Raw genomic sequence first — 18,253 nt, forward strand, 5'->3', positions numbered from 1 at the left:
CACTAAATACAGGGGACCAGTCAGTCACGTCGACGACGTACGTTTACGGACAAGTACACCACCGGCAGATAGCGCCATTTTTAAAGACAAATTTGATGGCGTCAACATCTAGACTACTGTCAGTCATGAACGAGTCACTCTCAAGTGCCTTATTCTCCGCCAAATTCAGTTTTGTTACCGAGTTCTAACACGGAGGAAGAAATAGAGGACCAAATGAGCAATAAAGTGTGATGGTGAGTTGCTTATTTGACTTAGAAAATGAAGATTTTGTTGAAAGTTTTGTTGAAACTTTTCCAGACTCGCTGACTGACAGCGTGGTGTGACACTGCATGCATGCATGCAGCGATCCAAACCATCCATCCATGCCTTGCGGCCCATGCAAGCATCCCCTGCACCCAGGCAGTCGGATGTCACTCATTCACACGAGGGATAACTTTTCGTATGGCGCCACCACTTTTTCACTCATTTTTACAAAAGGGATATATCAATCAGGTAAATTAGATACTATTATTATTTTATTTCGAATGAAAAAGTGGTGGCGCCATACGGAAACTTTTCCATTATTGATTGCACATGAGTCATGACTGAGCTTAACTTGTTTTTTTTTTGTTCTTGTATTTTGAATTTTTGTAAATACTTTTAAATAAATTGGCTGAATTGGAATTGTTAGCCACTTCATTGCCTTAACCTTTTTTCCCGCCGCGCTACCTAATACTAAAGAATTGCTTCATTGCTTTCTTTATAGGGGAGGGGGGATGGGGGGTCCCCTCAACTCAACAAACTCCATCACGGTGTGTTTTGTTTTCTGTAATTTATACGATTGTTAAAGCAAAGTTGCTTGCATGTTTGATTATATATTGTACAATTATTTGAATAACATTATTGCATCTGCTTGTAAATAATAATTCGTTATTCACTACTTCTAGAAACTATAAGGCTCCCTTGTGAGCCTTAGGGGTCTAGTATTTTGGGCCTCTTTAAGTTTAACGCTATACGTTTTTCAAATCAGCGTTGATAGGTGAAAGTTTTACGACCGTTAGCCAGCAATAACTGAAGTTTCTTTTGTACTACACTACCAAAACTTTCCACACATACTCAACATGTTAGCTAGCGAGCCGTGCACGCCGTGTTAGCACGGCCAGTTGGGCTGAAAACACGTGCAAAAATTTGATGCACATACTCAATATACATCCATAATGCTCATAAAATCGAAAAATAGTAAATAGTAAAAAAAAGGATGCGGCCCCCCAAAAAATGGTATTTTTTTTATTTGGCCTTTTTTCTAGAAGTAGTTATTCACTACCTTCCCTTGTGTTCTGTTTACCTGAATTAAGGCAGATTCACAAAATGCTAAACAACATCTGATTAGATTAATTTTGGCTCTTAGCTGAATAGGTGTCTTGGATTGGCGACATTCAGTCTCCGATGGCGTCTAGGGTAAAAAGGTCCTGTATCATTGCGGAAAAAAAATTCAAAAATATTTTTAAAATATTTTTAACTCAGAAAGCTGAACTTTTACTCACATGTTCCTTGTAGTTGGAAATCCAATCGCGCATTGTTTAAAATTTTAAAGTTTTCTTCATTTGTGATTATATTTTAAGACGTATTGCCAATTATGGCACTATACCCAAAGCCATTCGCACTTTAACTCACACTATCAATTGGTACATGATGATCACATCGCCAGTACAGAACTTCCGCTTATTTTCGGCAACAATTTATTCCATGGATATAATTGTTATGTGTGAACTAATTGAAAATGTAGGGACACTAAGAATACATGAATGGAGTTTCAACTTCTCAAATCAGGTAAAAAACCATGAAAATTTCAGTCAAATTTGTGTTCTCATTGTAAAGAATCTTTATACCCAGGACGTCAGTGCATCTTGAAAGTAGATCCGCTTATTTTTATGAATGATCCGTATAACATCAAATAAAAGCCAATATCCTTGCGCATGTCTGACACCGACTGAGCGCTACACACCGCGCGACCAACTCATCGTTGCTGCATATCATAACCAAAATGAGTGATGTGGGGCGAAGGGTGCCCACTATTGGTAGTGAATGGATTGGAAATCAAGTGAATTTAATTAATTTGCATTGAATTTCTTAGAGCTGATGTCCTGAAAACACTTTGTTACCTTTGTATCTTTTTACCACTTCATATCATCATACCTTGTACCCTGGAAAATTTGGTCACTTTGTGCCATCAGCAGAGTATGAAGTGACAGTTAGCCGAGGTGCTCCAGTAAATGTCCAGTTAAGTTAGATGCAATGTTGAGTAAATTTTATGAATTGTAATTTCTTTGCAATTAAGAAGAATTTCCTTTCTGTGAATGTGTAACTTCTATAATAAATTAATGACCGTTTAGATGAAAAATTTAATAAATAATTCATTAGCAGTTTTTTAATTAATTGATATTGATACCAAAACATCATACATTCATATTTGCAATTATAGAAGACTTGATGTTCTTTTTTTTTTTTGATACTTTTAACTGTCATTTCAATACCAGATTTTTAATTAGATTTCGTTGGTCCTTTTTTGTAATTTTTTTATAAAGATGTTTTCCTTTTGATGAACAAAATAATTGTTTGTAGTATTTTGGGGGGACACTTAAACAGTTTTAATTTCCTCAGTGATATGTAATTTTAAATCTTGTTATCTTAAAAGAAAGGATCTGATTCCTCGCGGTCTCTTTCAAAAATCCATTTGATGACAGTCACACTGGTCATTCTTATGTGTATCAACTACCCCTGTCAACCTGACAAAATTATAAACATAATACCCAGACGTCGTAAAAAAAATAATTTACAGTTTTCTGTATTAATCTCAAGTCAACGGTGTTGGAGAGATGCTGAATGGGACAGTCATCAGTTATATATCTATCATTTTTTGAGTGACTCGTAAATGTTTTATTTCAATAATTGCTTTTGAAATTGTCATTCTCTTATGGAAAACCAACTCAGAATGTTTCGAGAATTTTTAAAATTTTACATTTGATGAAGTTTAATGTAAGTGTTTTACTTTGGTGATGTGACCCTTTGCAAACAAGGCAGAAATCATGCATTAAAAGACATGAACATTATTTTCCAGCGTGCATCTAGTGATAGAAAATACAAAATTTGTAAAATAGAAAGGAGGAACTATAAAAAGATAAATGGGACAAAATAAACAGTAACATAACCAATCTAAAAATACAAGGGAGATGACAAAAACACACTAAAACCACCCAACAAAATGCACAATAATAAAGAATAAAGGAGGCCTATCAAAATTGTCAGTGATGCCAGCAAACCAAGAAAAACAGAAGAAAAACCTAAAGCAATGGATTATCTTTTGAAGTTTTCAACCAGAATGCTTATTGTGGGAGAGTGGGTTAACAAGTGATTTACGCAAATTTACTAACCAAAATTTGAGTTTGACCTTGTTTCACTGACCCAACGAGATAATAACATTAATTTTTGTTTTTACCCTCATAGAATGTGTTAAAAGTACACACTCGAATAAAAAAGTGTTTTTATTTTTGTATCATTTAGTTAGCTGCAGAAACTGTATTGTCAAATAAAGTCTACCTCTCCAGAAGTAGAAGCTTGATGTGAATGCAGTCAAGATTGGTCATTGTCTTCTCCATCAAAAGGTAAATTTGTAAACAATCTTTAGTTCTAGATAAAACGAGAGTTTTAGGTCGGTTTGATGACACAGGTTCTCAAAAACTGTTTAATCATTTCAATGTTTTGTTGAACCACTTACCACTGACTGGGTAAGAATCCTGGTCCCCTTACGAGCAAGGCACTTTTGCTTCATCCTCTGGAAGGGGCAGAAGTCTGTATGTCCTAATGATTGTTTCAAAACCCCATGTAAAACAACCTAGAATACTCATCGTGAAAGACAAGGGCTCGCCCGGCGTTCTTGTATGGTTTGGCAGCAAGTTGCACCTCTGCACTTCCCTAGTGGGTGCTATGATAATTCACATTTTTATGAGACATATTTTCCTCTTTCCTCAAAGCCACCATCTGTTTTCCTCATAGCCCCCATCAAACTGTTCTAAATATCTCTAGGTCCAGAGTAGGGGACTTCATAATAATCTTCAGAAAAAGGGAGTTTTTTTGAGCAAGAATTCCAGAACGTTTTGTCCCTCTCTGTTACTTAGCAAACAAAGCGCAACATTCTAATTTAATTGTAAGCTTTATACCTCTGCTGATGACATCCGATGAAATGGGCATAGAGCTGAAGGTGAGAATTTGTATAAAATGCATGTTAAACATTCCAAAAAACTCATTGTGAAAAAGAAGGGGCTTGCCTTGGCGTTCTTGTATGGTTTATCAGCAAGTTGCACCACTGCACTTACAAAGTTGGAGCTATGATACTTCACATAATAGATCCTTCTTGGCAAATCCCTCGCTTGCTTGTTTCTTTTTGTTCCAGTGCGTTGAATACTTTGTTTGTTGACATTCCTGTCACAGAAAATTGTTTTCAAATTGTTTTTGCATTTAGGTCAGTTAAAGAAAATGGTCTTGTTAGATGAAGGTGGCCTCTCCAAAAGTCGATGCGTGATGGGAGTGCAGACCGAAAGGTCCCAAATTCAACAATGTTTTCTCCATCAACAGGTATGTTGTAGTAACCATTAATTTAAGATCAGGCATGAGAATCTTCCGGATTTTTCCTTTTTTTTTATCATCGCCCATTCTCATGCCTGATTTAAGATGCATCAATAGGTTTAGGACATTTCAATAATGGCATTGAGGAAAATATGTCTCATATTATGAGACAAATTTTCCTCTTTCCTCAAAGCCATCATTACTTTTCCTCATAGCCCCCATCAAACTGTCCTGAACCTCTAATGGTCCAGAATAGGGGACTTCATATTAAGCTTAAAAAAGGGATTTTGAGCAAGAATTCTGGTATACAATTGTTGCACGCTGTGACAGGGTCCATGGCGTTTTGTACACCCGAGGGGAGAAATGGAACCCGAGGGTGCCATTTCCCCTCGAGGGTGTACAAAACCCATGGACCCCATTCACAGCGTGCAACAATTGTTTTGTTATACCTTTGTATAATTGTTATTCCTCTTCTCGAAGTTCTGTTGTCATCTTCAAACATAATTACGACGGACTATTCATTGTTTAATAAGCAGACGAACAAGAGACAATTCCCTCGAACCCGCAGTTGTTTCGTACACAGCGCTGGAAATCGACTAGGGCTGGGACTGATCAAGGTGATGTACACCGGTGTACATCACTTTACATGTTACCCAGCCCGTCGAGCCATGTAACATGCGTTTTTGTTGCGCGTCACTTGATTTGTTCTCAACCAATCAAACTTCACAATTTGTACAGAGGTATAACAATTTGTTTTGTCCCTCTCTGTTACTGAGCAAACAAAGCGCAACATTCTAAGTTAATTGTAGGTTTTATACATCCACTGATGACACGGAAGGGGCATAAAGCTGTAGGTCCCAAATCATATGTAACGTGTATTAAAGAAACAAGAAAACACTCATCGTGAAAGACAGGGACTTTTCATGGCGTTCTTGTATGGATTGTCGGCAAAAATGAGTCACCACGGTGCTACCCTGGTGCTTTGATGGCTCATATAATAGTATATTTCGTTGAATCCCTTACATACCTTGAATACATTGATGGTAGATACATCCATTTTCACAAAATGTAGTTTATTGTAATTTGTTTTGCACTTAGGCCAGCTGCAGACGCACCATCATCAGATGAAGTATACCTCAATTTCGGAAGTAGATGCATGAAGCTATCAAGATTCAAGGATATCGTCTAACAGGTATTAAATTAAACTATATTGACAACCATTAGTCTTTTTGAGATACAGCGGACACTATAGGAGTACACTGTTTGGTTTGAGTGTATACAGAAAAATTTTGTTGTAGCATTGTGATGTAGCATTGTGTCCGCCATTTCTCAAAAAGGCTTATTAATTTAAGATGCATCAAGAGGTTTTGGACAAATTGATGATACTTAGATTTAAGTTAAATGTTTAAATTTTTGAAAACAATAAATTCTGTTTTAAATTAAAAACTAAAAGAGTGGAAGTGTCATTTGATCCCCATCTAACAAAACACCCCCAAAAGGTACATGATGAGAAAACAACAAAAAAATCATTTGCGCTAGGTTTATTGTTAAAAGCAAGTGTTTTGAGATTACTTTTATGGCACCCTCTTATGGTCAAAGCATTATCAAATTATTGCTGCAGTTGTAGGAGAAAGAACAACATATCCCTTTCAAAAAATATTGTTCTATTTTGTTTTCATTTAGCCTAGACTTTTACAGAGACACTATTGTCAGATGAAGTGTACCTCTCCAGATGTAGATATGTGTATGATGGGAATGCTGCCTTGTACAACAATGTATTCTCAAGCAACAGGTAAGCCCCAGTTCCAACTGGATCAACTCTTAACAAGCTGGGACCTACAACAGTCACTCAAAAAAGAGTTGTGTTCTTATTTTTTCAACTTATCACAGCCTGCAAAAGAAGGATAATGTTTTCCTTTGTGCTGGTTACAACAGCCACTAGGTAATAAATATACGGCTAGATAAAGTGTAGCTAAGTTGGTGGAGCACCAGCACAAGCTTCAGTACCTAAGATGTATTAATACAGAGTTGCCAACTCTTCTTGATTCTGCAGAAAGTTCCCTGTAAAAAAAACTCGTTTTTCCATGATCAACAATACTTATTTTGTTTTTTTACCCATACTCCAATGTGTGTTAGTACTGTTTACTCAGGATTTGAACTGCCTCTAGCTTCTGAGCAACCTCAGTAATCTAGTTGTTAAGACACTGCTCTAGAATTGCAGGGGTCGTGGGTTCGATTCCCACCTGAGTAATATGCCTGTGATATTTTTTTCACAGGGCTTGGGAAAGTACTGTGTAATCATGATAAACAAATTTTAAAATATCTTTTGAGAAGTTTTCCCCTTTGGCTTTGAATGTTATTCTAAACTTACATCCATGCTTGGTGAACAAAATATCCCTGATTGCAAGGTGCAAATATTGGCTCTTGTCAAAATGCCTGGACTTGCCCCTTGATGTTTTTTTCAATTTTGGACCCTCTATTTTAGTTTCAATAATTCACTAAATAAAGCTTATCTAGGTTCAAGTTGCATAAAAGGCATCAGGAGCCTACTGCATCATTTTAGAGCAAAAATTATAAACTCCAGTATTGGCCCAAATTTGACGAAATGCCTGGACTTGCCCCTTGACGTTTTTTCAATTTTTGACCCTTTTTTCAAGATTTAATAATTCACTTAATAAAGCTTGTATCTCGGTCCAAGTTGCATTAAAAGGCATAAGTAGAGCCTATTGCATCATTTTAGAGTATAAATTCTAAACTCAAATATTGGCCCAAACTTGACAAAATTCCTGGACTTACCCCTTGACGTTTTTTCAATTTTTGACCCTTTTTTCAAGTTTTAATAATTCACTAAATAAAGCTTGTATCTCGGTCCAAGTTGCATAAAAAGGCATCAGTAGAGCCTACTGCATCATTTTAGAGCTTAAATTCAAAACTCAAATATTGGCCCAAATTTGACAAAATGTCTGGACTTACCCCTTGCATTTTTTTCAATTCTTGACCTTTTTTTTCAAGTTTTAATAATTCACTTAATAAAGCTTCTATCTCGGTCCAAGTTGCATAAAAAGGCATCAGTAGAGCCTACTGCATCATTTTAGAGCTTAAATTCAAAACTCAAATATTGGCCCAAATTTGACAAAATGTCTGGACTTACCCCTTGACGTTTGTTCAATTTTTGACCCTTTTGATGTTTTTTACATTTTTGACCCTTTTCTCAAGCTTCAATAGTTCACTAAATAAAGCTTGTACTTGGTCCAAGTTGCATAAAAAGGCATCAGTAGAGCCTACTGCATCATTTTAGAGCTTAAATTCAATACTCAAATATTGGCCCAAATTTGACAAAATGTCTGGACTTACCCCTTGCATTTTTTTCAATTCTTGACCTTTTTTTTCAAGTTTTAATAATTCACTTAATAAAGCTTGTATCTCGGTCCAAGTTGCATAAAAAGGCATCAGTAGAGCCTACTGCATCATTTTAGAGCTTAAATTCAAAACTCAAATATTGGCCCAAATTTGACAAAATGTCTGGACTTACCCCTTGACGTTTGTTCAATTTTTGACCCTTTTGATGTTTTTTAAATTTTTGACCCTTTTCTCAAGTTTCAATAGTTCACTAAATAAAGCTTGTATCTCGGTCCAAGTTGCATAAAAAGGCATCAGTAGAGCCTACTGCATTATTTTAGAGCATAAATTCAAAACTCAAATATTGGCCCAAATTTGACGAAATGCCTGGACTTGCCCCTTGACGTTTTTTCAATTTTTGACCCTTTTTTCAAGATTTAATAATTCACTTAATAAAGCTTGTATCTCGGTCCAAGTTGCATTAAAAGGCATAAGTAGAGCCTATTGCATCATTTTAGAGTATAAATTCTAAACTCAAATATTGGCCCAAACTTGACAAAATTCCTGGACTTACCCCTTGACGTTTTTTCAATTTTTGACCCTTTTTTCAAGTTTTAATAATTCACTAAATAAAGCTTGTATCTCGGTCCAAGTTGCATAAAAAGGCATCAGTAGAGCCTACTGCATCATTTTAGAGCTTAAATTCAAAACTCAAATATTGGCCCAAATTTGACAAAATGTCTGGACTTACCCCTTGCATTTTTTTCAATTCTTGACCTTTTTTTTCAAGTTTTAATAATTCACTTAATAAAGCTTCTATCTCGGTCCAAGTTGCATAAAAAGGCATCAGTAGAGCCTACTGCATCATTTTAGAGCTTAAATTCAAAACTCAAATATTGGCCCAAATTTGACAAAATGTCTGGACTTACCCCTTGACGTTTGTTCAATTTTTGACCCTTTTGATGTTTTTTACATTTTTGACCCTTTTCTCAAGCTTCAATAGTTCACTAAATAAAGCTTGTACTTGGTCCAAGTTGCATAAAAAGGCATCAGTAGAGCCTACTGCATCATTTTAGAGCTTAAATTCAATACTCAAATATTGGCCCAAATTTGACAAAATGTCTGGACTTACCCCTTGCATTTTTTTCAATTCTTGACCTTTTTTTTCAAGTTTTAATAATTCACTTAATAAAGCTTGTATCTCGGTCCAAGTTGCATAAAAAGGCATCAGTAGAGCCTACTGCATCATTTTAGAGCTTAAATTCAAAACTCAAATATTGGCCCAAATTTGACAAAATGTCTGGACTTACCCCTTGACGTTTGTTCAATTTTTGACCCTTTTGATGTTTTTTAAATTTTTGACCCTTTTCTCAAGTTTCAATAGTTCACTAAATAAAGCTTGTATCTCGGTCCAAGTTGCATAAAAAGGCATCAGTAGAGCCTACTGCATTATTTTAGAGCATAAATTCAAAACTCAAATATTGGCCCAAATTTGACAAAATGCCTGGACTTGCCCCTTAACGTTGTGTCAATTTTTGACCCTTTTTTTGCAAATTTCAATTATTCACTCAATAAAGCTTATGTCTCGGTACAAGTTGCATGAAAGGCATCAGTAGAGCCTACTGCATCATTTTAGAGCATAAAATCAAAACTCTAAACCTGGCCCAAATTTGCTAAAATGCCTGAAGGTTTTTTCAATTTTTGACCCATTTCTCAAGTTTCAATAATTCACTAAATAAAGCTTATATTTCAGCCCAAGTTGCATTAAAAGGCATCAGTAGAGCCTACTGCATCTTTTTAGAGCATAATATAAAAACTCAAAATTTTGCCAAAATTTGACAAATGCCTGGACTTACCCCTTGACGTTTTTTCAACTTTTGACCCTTTTTTCAAGTTTCAATAATTCACTAAACTCAAGCTTATATCTCGGTCCAAGTTGCATTAAAAGGCATCAGTAGAGCCTACTGCATCATTTTAGAGCATAAAATCAAAACTCCAAACCTGGCCCAAATTTGCTAAAATGCCTGGACTTACCCCTTGACGTTTTTTCAATTTTTGACCCTTTTTTCAAGTTTCAATAATTCACTTAATAAAGCTTGTATCTCGGTCCAAGTTGCATTAAAAGGGATCAGTAGAGCCTACTGCATCATTTTAGAGTATAAATTCTAAACTCAAATATTGGCAAAAATTTGACAAAATGCCTGGACTTACCCCTTGACATTTTTTCAATTCTTGACCTTTTTTTTATAAGTGACAATAATTCACTAAATAAAGCTTGTATCTCTGTCCAAGTTGCATTAAAAGGCATCAAAAGAGTCTACTGCATCATTTTAGAGCATAAATTCTAAACTCAAGTATTGGCAAAAATTTGCTAAAATGCCTGGACTTGCCCCTTGACGTTTTTTCAATTTTTGACCCTTTTTTCAAGTTTTAATAATTCACTTAATAAAGCTTGTATCTCGGTCCAAGTTGCATTAAAAGGCATCAGTAGAGCCTACTGCATCATTTTAGAGCATAAATTAAAAACTCAAATATTGGCCCAAATTTGACAAAATGCCTGGACTTGCCCCATGACATTTTTTCAATTTTTGAACCTTTTTCAAGTTTTAATAGTTCACTTAATAAAGCTTGTGTCTCGGTCCAAGTTGCACAAAAAGGCATTAGTAGAGCCCACTGCATCATTTTAGAGCATAAATTCAGAACTCAAATATTGGCCCAAATTTGACAAAATGCCTGGACTTACCCCTTGACGTTTGTTCAATTTTTGACCCTTTTGATGTTTTTTAAATTTTTGACCCTTTTCTCAAGTTTCAATAGTTCACTAAATAAAGCTTCTATCTCGGTCAAACGTGCATAAAAAGGCATCAGTAGAGCCTACTGCATCAATTTAGAGCATAAATTCAAAACTCAAATATTGGCCCAAATTTAACAAAATATGCCTGGACTTACCCCTTGACGTTTTTTCAATTTTTGACCCTTTTTTCAAGTTTTAATAATTCACTTAATAAAGCTTGTATCATGATTCAAGTTGAATTAAAAGGCATCAGTAGAGCCTATGGCATCATTAGAGCATAAATCCAAAACTCAAGTATTGGCACAAATTTGATAAAATGATGGGACCTACCCCTTGATGTGTTTTCAAGTGTTGACCCTTTTATCAAGTTTCAATAACTCAGTAAATAAAGCTTGTATCTCGGTCCAAGTTGCATAAAAACGCATCAGTAGAGCCTACTGCATTATTTTAGACCATATTGTAAATTCAAAACTCAAAATGAATGGGTTTTGATTACATAAAATTAGGCTCAATATTCAAGGATGTCTTCATCAACAGGTAAATTGAATTATATGAACAACCATTAATTTAAGATGCATCAATGGATTTTTGACAATTTGAAGATGCTAGGCTTTAAAACAAAATCTGAAATACTTTTTTTCTAATTTATTTTCCGTGCTCTAGTTTAATTTTAATATTTTTGGCCCTTTAAAGACCATTCATTTATTTATAATCATAACCATACCAATGTTCTTCCTTAATACTAGTCCGCTTTCGAACCCACAATCTTTGCAATTCTAAAACAGTGGTAAGCAAAGGGTAAAGGGTAAATCCCCCAAAATATCATTCTTTAAGCATTATCAAATTGTTGCTGCAATTTAGGAAGAAAAACCCACACTCATTTCACATAATGTTGTTTTTTTTGTTTGCAGTTAGACTTGCGACAGAAATGACGTCAGATGAAGTTTACCTTTCCAAAAGTACATGCATGATGCAAATGCTGCCCTGAGTCAGATAGGCCTTGTGTGCTACGTCTACCTCATCAATACGTAAGCACTAGTTTCAACGTTAAGGTTCAGCAACTAATGGCCCCAAATACTTCTTATGTGGACTCTTTACAATCTTGGCCAAACAAAAGCTACCTAAACAATTAAATTGAACTATGTGAACAACCCTTACATGTAGTTTGAGATGCATCAAGAGTTTTTTAACAGACTGATGGTGACAGAAGTTTTCCTCACTATTATTTTGTTGAAAATTGATTGGAAAAAGTAGCCCCCCTAGTGTTTAATCTTTCATTTGTCTTCCATTGCTATCTAGTTGCTTTCAATTGTCTTGTCCGTAAGCGCTTATTGACTTTTTGTGTGAAACTCAGCTGGACACTGATTAAAATGTTGTGTTTTGTCAAGTTATGAAAGTATTAGTATTGAGTTTTACTCAATTATATCTAATCACACACTCTTTTACCTTTATACATGTATAACAAAAGAACAATAATGATAATTTTTTTCAAGTTGGTTCTTGATGGTAAATATTCAAACTACCCTTGTGCTCCATTACACTGTATTATTTGAAAGCTAAAAAAAAACGCCATTATTTTGTTTTTTTGTTTGCATGACACAGCGAGGGTCCCATACTCCAGAGAGGTCTACACATCAACCAAGTAGATGTCTGAGACCTGCAGCTGATACGCTTCCTAACAATACGAGTCTCGTAAATGAACTGCTCTCTCTTTAATAAAAGGTAAGGGAAACTCCTGAACATTAAAACATTTGTCAGTTCATAAAGATGTCTTAGTTTCCATTTTCATCAAAATTCAGCATCACCTTCTTTGGGTAGTTCCAACTGTTACTTATTGATTATTGATGCAAAGAAATTTGAAATCCAAGGGGGGGGGGGTTGCTGCTCCAAAAAATTGGGGAACATTATTGGCAAAGAGAGCAAAAATAGACTTGGTACCCATTGTAAGAAATTGTAAGAAATTGGCTCTGATATTTGTTCCTGTGTAAAATCATCTGCCCCTTGTAGGGTCATAGAAAGGTTTTTGGCAATTTAATATTGGTATATAGGGATATTTATTTAAAAAAGAAGGTAAAAAAAAAGTCACCCTTGAAAGCTTCATCTGAGTTACTTGTTTATGTTTCAAAAATACAAGTTTTTATACTACAACCTATTGTGGGTTAAGCTAGCTTTTTTGAGAAGTCATCAAAAGTCATTCCATTTTGCTGAAATAAAATTAGTTTTTCCATAGAACACTACAAAAACACTTCATGAAGAGCTGTGTTTACATTTCATACTTCTACTTTAATCGTCTGTTCATGTTTCCTAACTTTTGGTACTTGAGAAGCTCAAGTGAAAATTGTTAAGGTCGCATTAAAACTATTGTCTGTATTTTGATTTTATCTGCAGATATTGCTGTCTGATTCAAAAAGTATATTCCTGAGAGCTGCCGGTGTCTTACATTGGCCCATCGTCTACACGTTGACAACGTAGATGTGTGAAGCTTAAAAAAGGTATGTGATATTCCCAAGCGTTGTGTTATACTAACATCAAAGTGGGCTGTTTTAGCAGCACAAAACAGACTTCACCCCACATACCACATGCCATAACATTCTTGGGAGATCATGCTGGCACCACGCCTAACCAAGATGAATGGCCCTCCCTACAGATTGATTACAGATTACAGATAAAAAAATGAATACATGTTCTTATTAACAAAACCCCTTAGATGAACAGATTAAATCATTCACACTAAAACCTAACAACATCAGTCATCTTTCTAGTAGAAACCCATCATCTTTTCTCATCCAAAGTTATTTTCACAAACCTGGGGTAAATGATTCTGCATCTTCAAATTTAGTGAAAGAACCAGAGAGCAGTGGTTTAATCATACATTTTTATTTGGGGGATGTTAATCAATCAAACCAACCAAAATCTTGGTTTTTAATCTTGGTGGGGGGGGGGGGAAGTACACCACTGCCAAAAAGTTTGTTGAATTTCATGAGTGTCTCAACTTAAAACACTCGTACATTTTGGTAAAATTACCAAAATGTTTGATGAAAATTGAGGTAGATGCTCTTAGTGAAATTTGAACCATCAGATTTAATTCTCAAACTCAAATTGGAGGTGCTGTTCATTTGACCTTTCCATTTGTCATATACCAAAATGGGTTAGCTTTATACAATTGTTTTCTTAACTTTTCACAGCATGAGAACGCTGATATGCTTCAACCAGGTGTGTTGCAAATAACCTTTACTACGATCATGAAAGCTAAAAAGATTGAGGAGAGCAACGCTTCAATTCAAGGCATTCTACCGATCAAGGAATCATGGATGGACAACCGACCAACTTGTTGATTACATTTGTAAACGCGTAGACTTTTTAACTAACGATGTTTAGTACAACCCCTTACTTCTACATGAATGTTATTGTAAAAAGTAAGTGCATCATTTGCAAGCAAGAACACAATGTTTATTTCAAACTCATTTAGTCAGAGATCTATGTAGCAATGTTTAGACTGGAAGTAATAAGCACTGATTGTGCAATGGTACGATTACTGGCTATGTGATGGTTCAATGAATAGCACAATGAGTGGTTTGATAAAATAGTGGTGTGGTGGCCCAGCTCTGGACTAACCTTACTGGGATAAAATTTCCCAGATAACACTGCTTGCAAGGTGCACCTATTTTATTTAAAAAATTAATTTAAAACCATTGTAAGTATAACAGACATGGTATTTTTTCCCACTTAAATCTCGACAAAAGTCTGTGCAAAAGCCCCAAAGCGCACATCACATGTACTTAAAGGTCAATAACATGTGTTCCTTCCTCATTCTCAAAGGCCAAAAGCCTTTTAATAAAGGTACTTCTGTTTGCATTTTGTAACTTTGTGTTCATGAGCTACAATGGACAAATCCATAAAAGAAATGGAATAAAATTTCTAAATCCAAAGCTTACATTTTTGTGGTTGACTCACAATTATGGTAATTGCCAAATGTTTGGGGTTTTTAAAATCAAACTGATGAATGTGCACAGAATGTCTGCAAAACAGACATCTTTGCTATTGATACTGATAGCTTAACTTCAAAACCTAACTTGGTTACAAGTTTGCAGGTTGAGCTGAATGATACTTGTGAATTCAGTTTATCCACTTGGTATTGAGCAGCGGAGAGCTGTTGATAGTTTAAAGCATTATGAGATATGAATCATTCTGAAGTAACATAGTACGTGTTTTTAAACTACCTCAAAATCAATAGGCCTTAAAGGCACTGTTAACGTCTGGTAATTACTCAAAATATTTATTAGCATAAAATCTTACTTGGTATTTTCAGAAAGAGGTATATTCTCACTAAAAAATAAAAGACTTCTGGCAAGAAGCCTTTTATTCCTATCTGAAAACAATTTTTTGTCCAACAAAGGTGTTGTTTTTCTTTCATCATTTTCTTGCAACTTCAATGACAAAGTGAGTCAAAATTGTCACAGGTTTGTTCATAATGTTGAGATACACCTAGTGAAAAGACTGGTCTTTTAGACAATTACGCATACCTCCCCTTTAAAAACAATTTCTGTCTCAAAGATTTGACTTTTAAACTGGGAAAAAAACCCATATATGCACAAATTGTATGCCCTAAAACGTTACTCAAGATTTGAGGTTTACTTAAAAACATGCCCACACAAATAATGAAGTTCTACAGCTTAGAAGTGTCAACTAATGTTTTTTTTTATAAATAAGACAACTGAAATAAGTGTTATATAAAACTGAGCAAATTAGTGTAGAAATGATCACTCTCTAACAAGATTAAAAAATTGTTTTTCGCTACAGTGAAAGTAATAGTCTTAAGTGGATAATTAAAATGTTTGTATCTTATTATTTGGAGTTGTGAAATAAAATAATTCTATAAATGTAGCAAAACATCTCTCTCCTTCCGTTATTTTAGGTTCATTGTTGTAAAAGTAATGTATTATGCTTACAATTATTAAACTTTTTTGATCCTAGACTAAACAAAACTTGAGTTAAAAAAATCCGTCCCCATTTAAAAATGAACTGGTCCCATTCAGTAATATTATCCAACAAAAATGACGGCGGAAAAATAGGTCTAAATACCCTCTCAATTCTTTTCAAGCAAAGTGGAATAAGATCACTTTAATCAATTTAACGGAAACACCAAGTAACACCTTTAAGCCACCTAAAAGGCTGACCTTTAAATCGTACCTTAAAATAAATTTCAATGTTTAAAAAAAGTTCCACCCCTTTAAACTCAATTTGAAAGAAATTATTATTAAACCTTTGTCACACCTTTAAGCCACAAAAGGACCCTCCTTTAAATGTAATCTAAAAAAACATTTCTACATTTAAAAAAGGTTCCTCCCCTTTAAACTCAATTTAAAAGAAACTATTATTAAACCTTTGTCACACCTTTAAGCAACCCCAAAAGACCATACCTTTAAATCATACCTTAAAGTAAATCATTTCGATATTTAAAAAAAAGTTCCACCCCTTTAAACTCAATTTGAAAGAAATTATTACTAAACCTTTGTTACACTCTTAAGCCACAAAAAAAGACCCTTCCTTTAAATGTTATCTAAAAGTAACCATTTCAATATAATTATAAAAAAACCTTTAAAAATACTGTTACTGTCACTTTAATCAAGTCCATTCAATAATGATTTCCCATAAACCTCCACCTACTTAAACCGACTACAGTCTACCAAGCACTCGCCCTTCAAACCTTGCCCAATCTGATGTCCGACCCCCACCCCCATCTCAATGAGTCCAGCCAAACGCCCCAAGCCCTCATCCCGAACCATCCCCCCAAGTCCTCATCTCAAATAGTCCAGCCCATCACCCCAAGCCCTCATCCCAAACCATCCCCCTAAGCCCCCATCTCAACGAGTCCAGCCAAACGCCCATAGCCCTCATCCCGAAACATCCCCCCTAAGTCCTCATCTCAAGGAGTCCAGCCAATCACCCCAAGCCCTCATCCCAAACCATCCCCCCTAAGCCCCCATCTCAACGTATCCAGCCAAACACCCATAGCCCTCATCCCGAACCATCCCCCCAAGTCCCCATCTCAAAGAGTCCAACCCATCACCCCATCAAAACCATTCCAACCCATCACCCAAGTCCTCATCCCAACCCCATCACTCCTACCATCATCCCAAGCCCTCATCCCAGCACCCAAATCCCCCAATTTCAAACCACCCCCTAATCCGCCCTCTCAACCCAGCCCATCACCCAAACCATCACCCTCAGCCCTCATCCCAACCAGCCCTGCCCCTCACTCCGAGCCCTCATCATAAGTCCAACCCACCTCCTCCAAGCCCTCATCCAAAACTTCCAAGCATTTCACCCAAGGCCTCATCTCAACCCATCACCCCCATCCCCCACCCAAACAATCCCAACCCAACACCACAGCCCTCATCCCAACCAGCCCAGTTGCCGATTGACAACACCCTAAGTCCTCATCCCAACCAGCCGAGTCCATCACCCAAACCATTACCCTAAGCCCTCATCCCAACCAGCCCAGCCCATCACTCAAACCATCACCCTAAGTCCTCATCCCAACCAGCCAAGTCCATCACCCAAACCATCACCCTAAGACCTCATCCCAATCAGCCCAGTCCATCACTCAAACCATCACCCTAAGTCCTCATCCCAACCAGCCAAGTCCATCACCCAAACCATCACCCTAAGTCCTCATTCCAACCAGCCCAGCCCATCACTCCAAGCTCTCATCACAAGTCCAACCCAACCCCATCAATCCTACCATCATCCCAAGCCCTGATCACAGCGAGCCCAACCCAGTGGCCGACTTACTATCCAGCAACCTCCTTGGCCCCTCAGCACTTAGAAATTTTACTCCCCGAGCCAAGCTCCAAGGCCCTTGGTCACCCCTTGCTCAGCCCTCAGATCAGCTAGAAATCCAAGGGTCTAGCCTTGGAGAAAATATTTTGAAAAAATTTCTAAGTCAGCCATTTTTAACTTCATCACTCCAAAAACCGTTAGATTTTCATAACAGCTCGGTAGCACAGCAGTGAGAGAGTGGGCTTACAGAGCTGAAGGTCCCCAGTTCAAGCCCTACCCATTTTTACTAAAAAATTTTTTTTTTCTTATTTAATGGTTAAAAAAGGCTCCCCAGGGGATTTGAACCCTGCCTGCTCACAGCTCCAGGATTCCTGGAGCTGTGAGCTACACCACTGCGCTACCCGGCTTCTTAAAAAAAAATTCTCGGAACTAATATTTAAACCTTAGAATGGAAAGGTCAAATTAAAATGTGTTGGTGTTCGTTATCTAATAGTTTATTATACCATTTAAAAAATAGCACAAAATTACACATAATTACAATACATTTATTTCGCAAGTTAATGTACAGACTACAGAGCACCGGACTAACTTAACAAGTACTTTAACATTTACAAACTAAATAGTACATTAAATTAACAGAGTAATACCTTATGCAAATGACATCATTTTACCTCTAACGTTATAAGTCTATTGATGTCTTACATGTATATTAAGTACTAACTAAAGCTGTGTACC

General features: G+C 36.2%; 1 long non-coding RNA gene across 3 annotated transcripts; it reads left to right on the plus strand.

The window, feature by feature from the left end:
• The first annotated feature begins 96 nt into the window (after positions 1-96).
• LOC139940685 (uncharacterized) lies at positions 97-15,589 on the plus strand. 3 transcript variants are annotated; one of them, XR_011786489.1, is made up of 9 exons: positions 97-233; positions 3,541-3,641; positions 4,499-4,611; positions 5,701-5,794; positions 6,286-6,394; positions 11,647-11,763; positions 12,338-12,457; positions 13,124-13,227; positions 13,921-15,589. It is a non-coding gene; the product is annotated as an uncharacterized lncRNA (long non-coding RNA). The 3 variants fall into 3 exon arrangements; XR_011786490.1 differs by having other exon boundaries at positions 6,291-6,394; XR_011786491.1 differs by lacking the exon at positions 4,499-4,611.
• Positions 15,590-18,253: the final 2,664 nt, after the last annotated feature.

The sequence above is a fragment of the Asterias amurensis genome, chromosome 8 (genome assembly GCF_032118995.1).
Source record: "Asterias amurensis chromosome 8, ASM3211899v1".
NCBI classification, from domain to species: domain Eukaryota; kingdom Metazoa; phylum Echinodermata; class Asteroidea; order Forcipulatida; family Asteriidae; genus Asterias; species Asterias amurensis.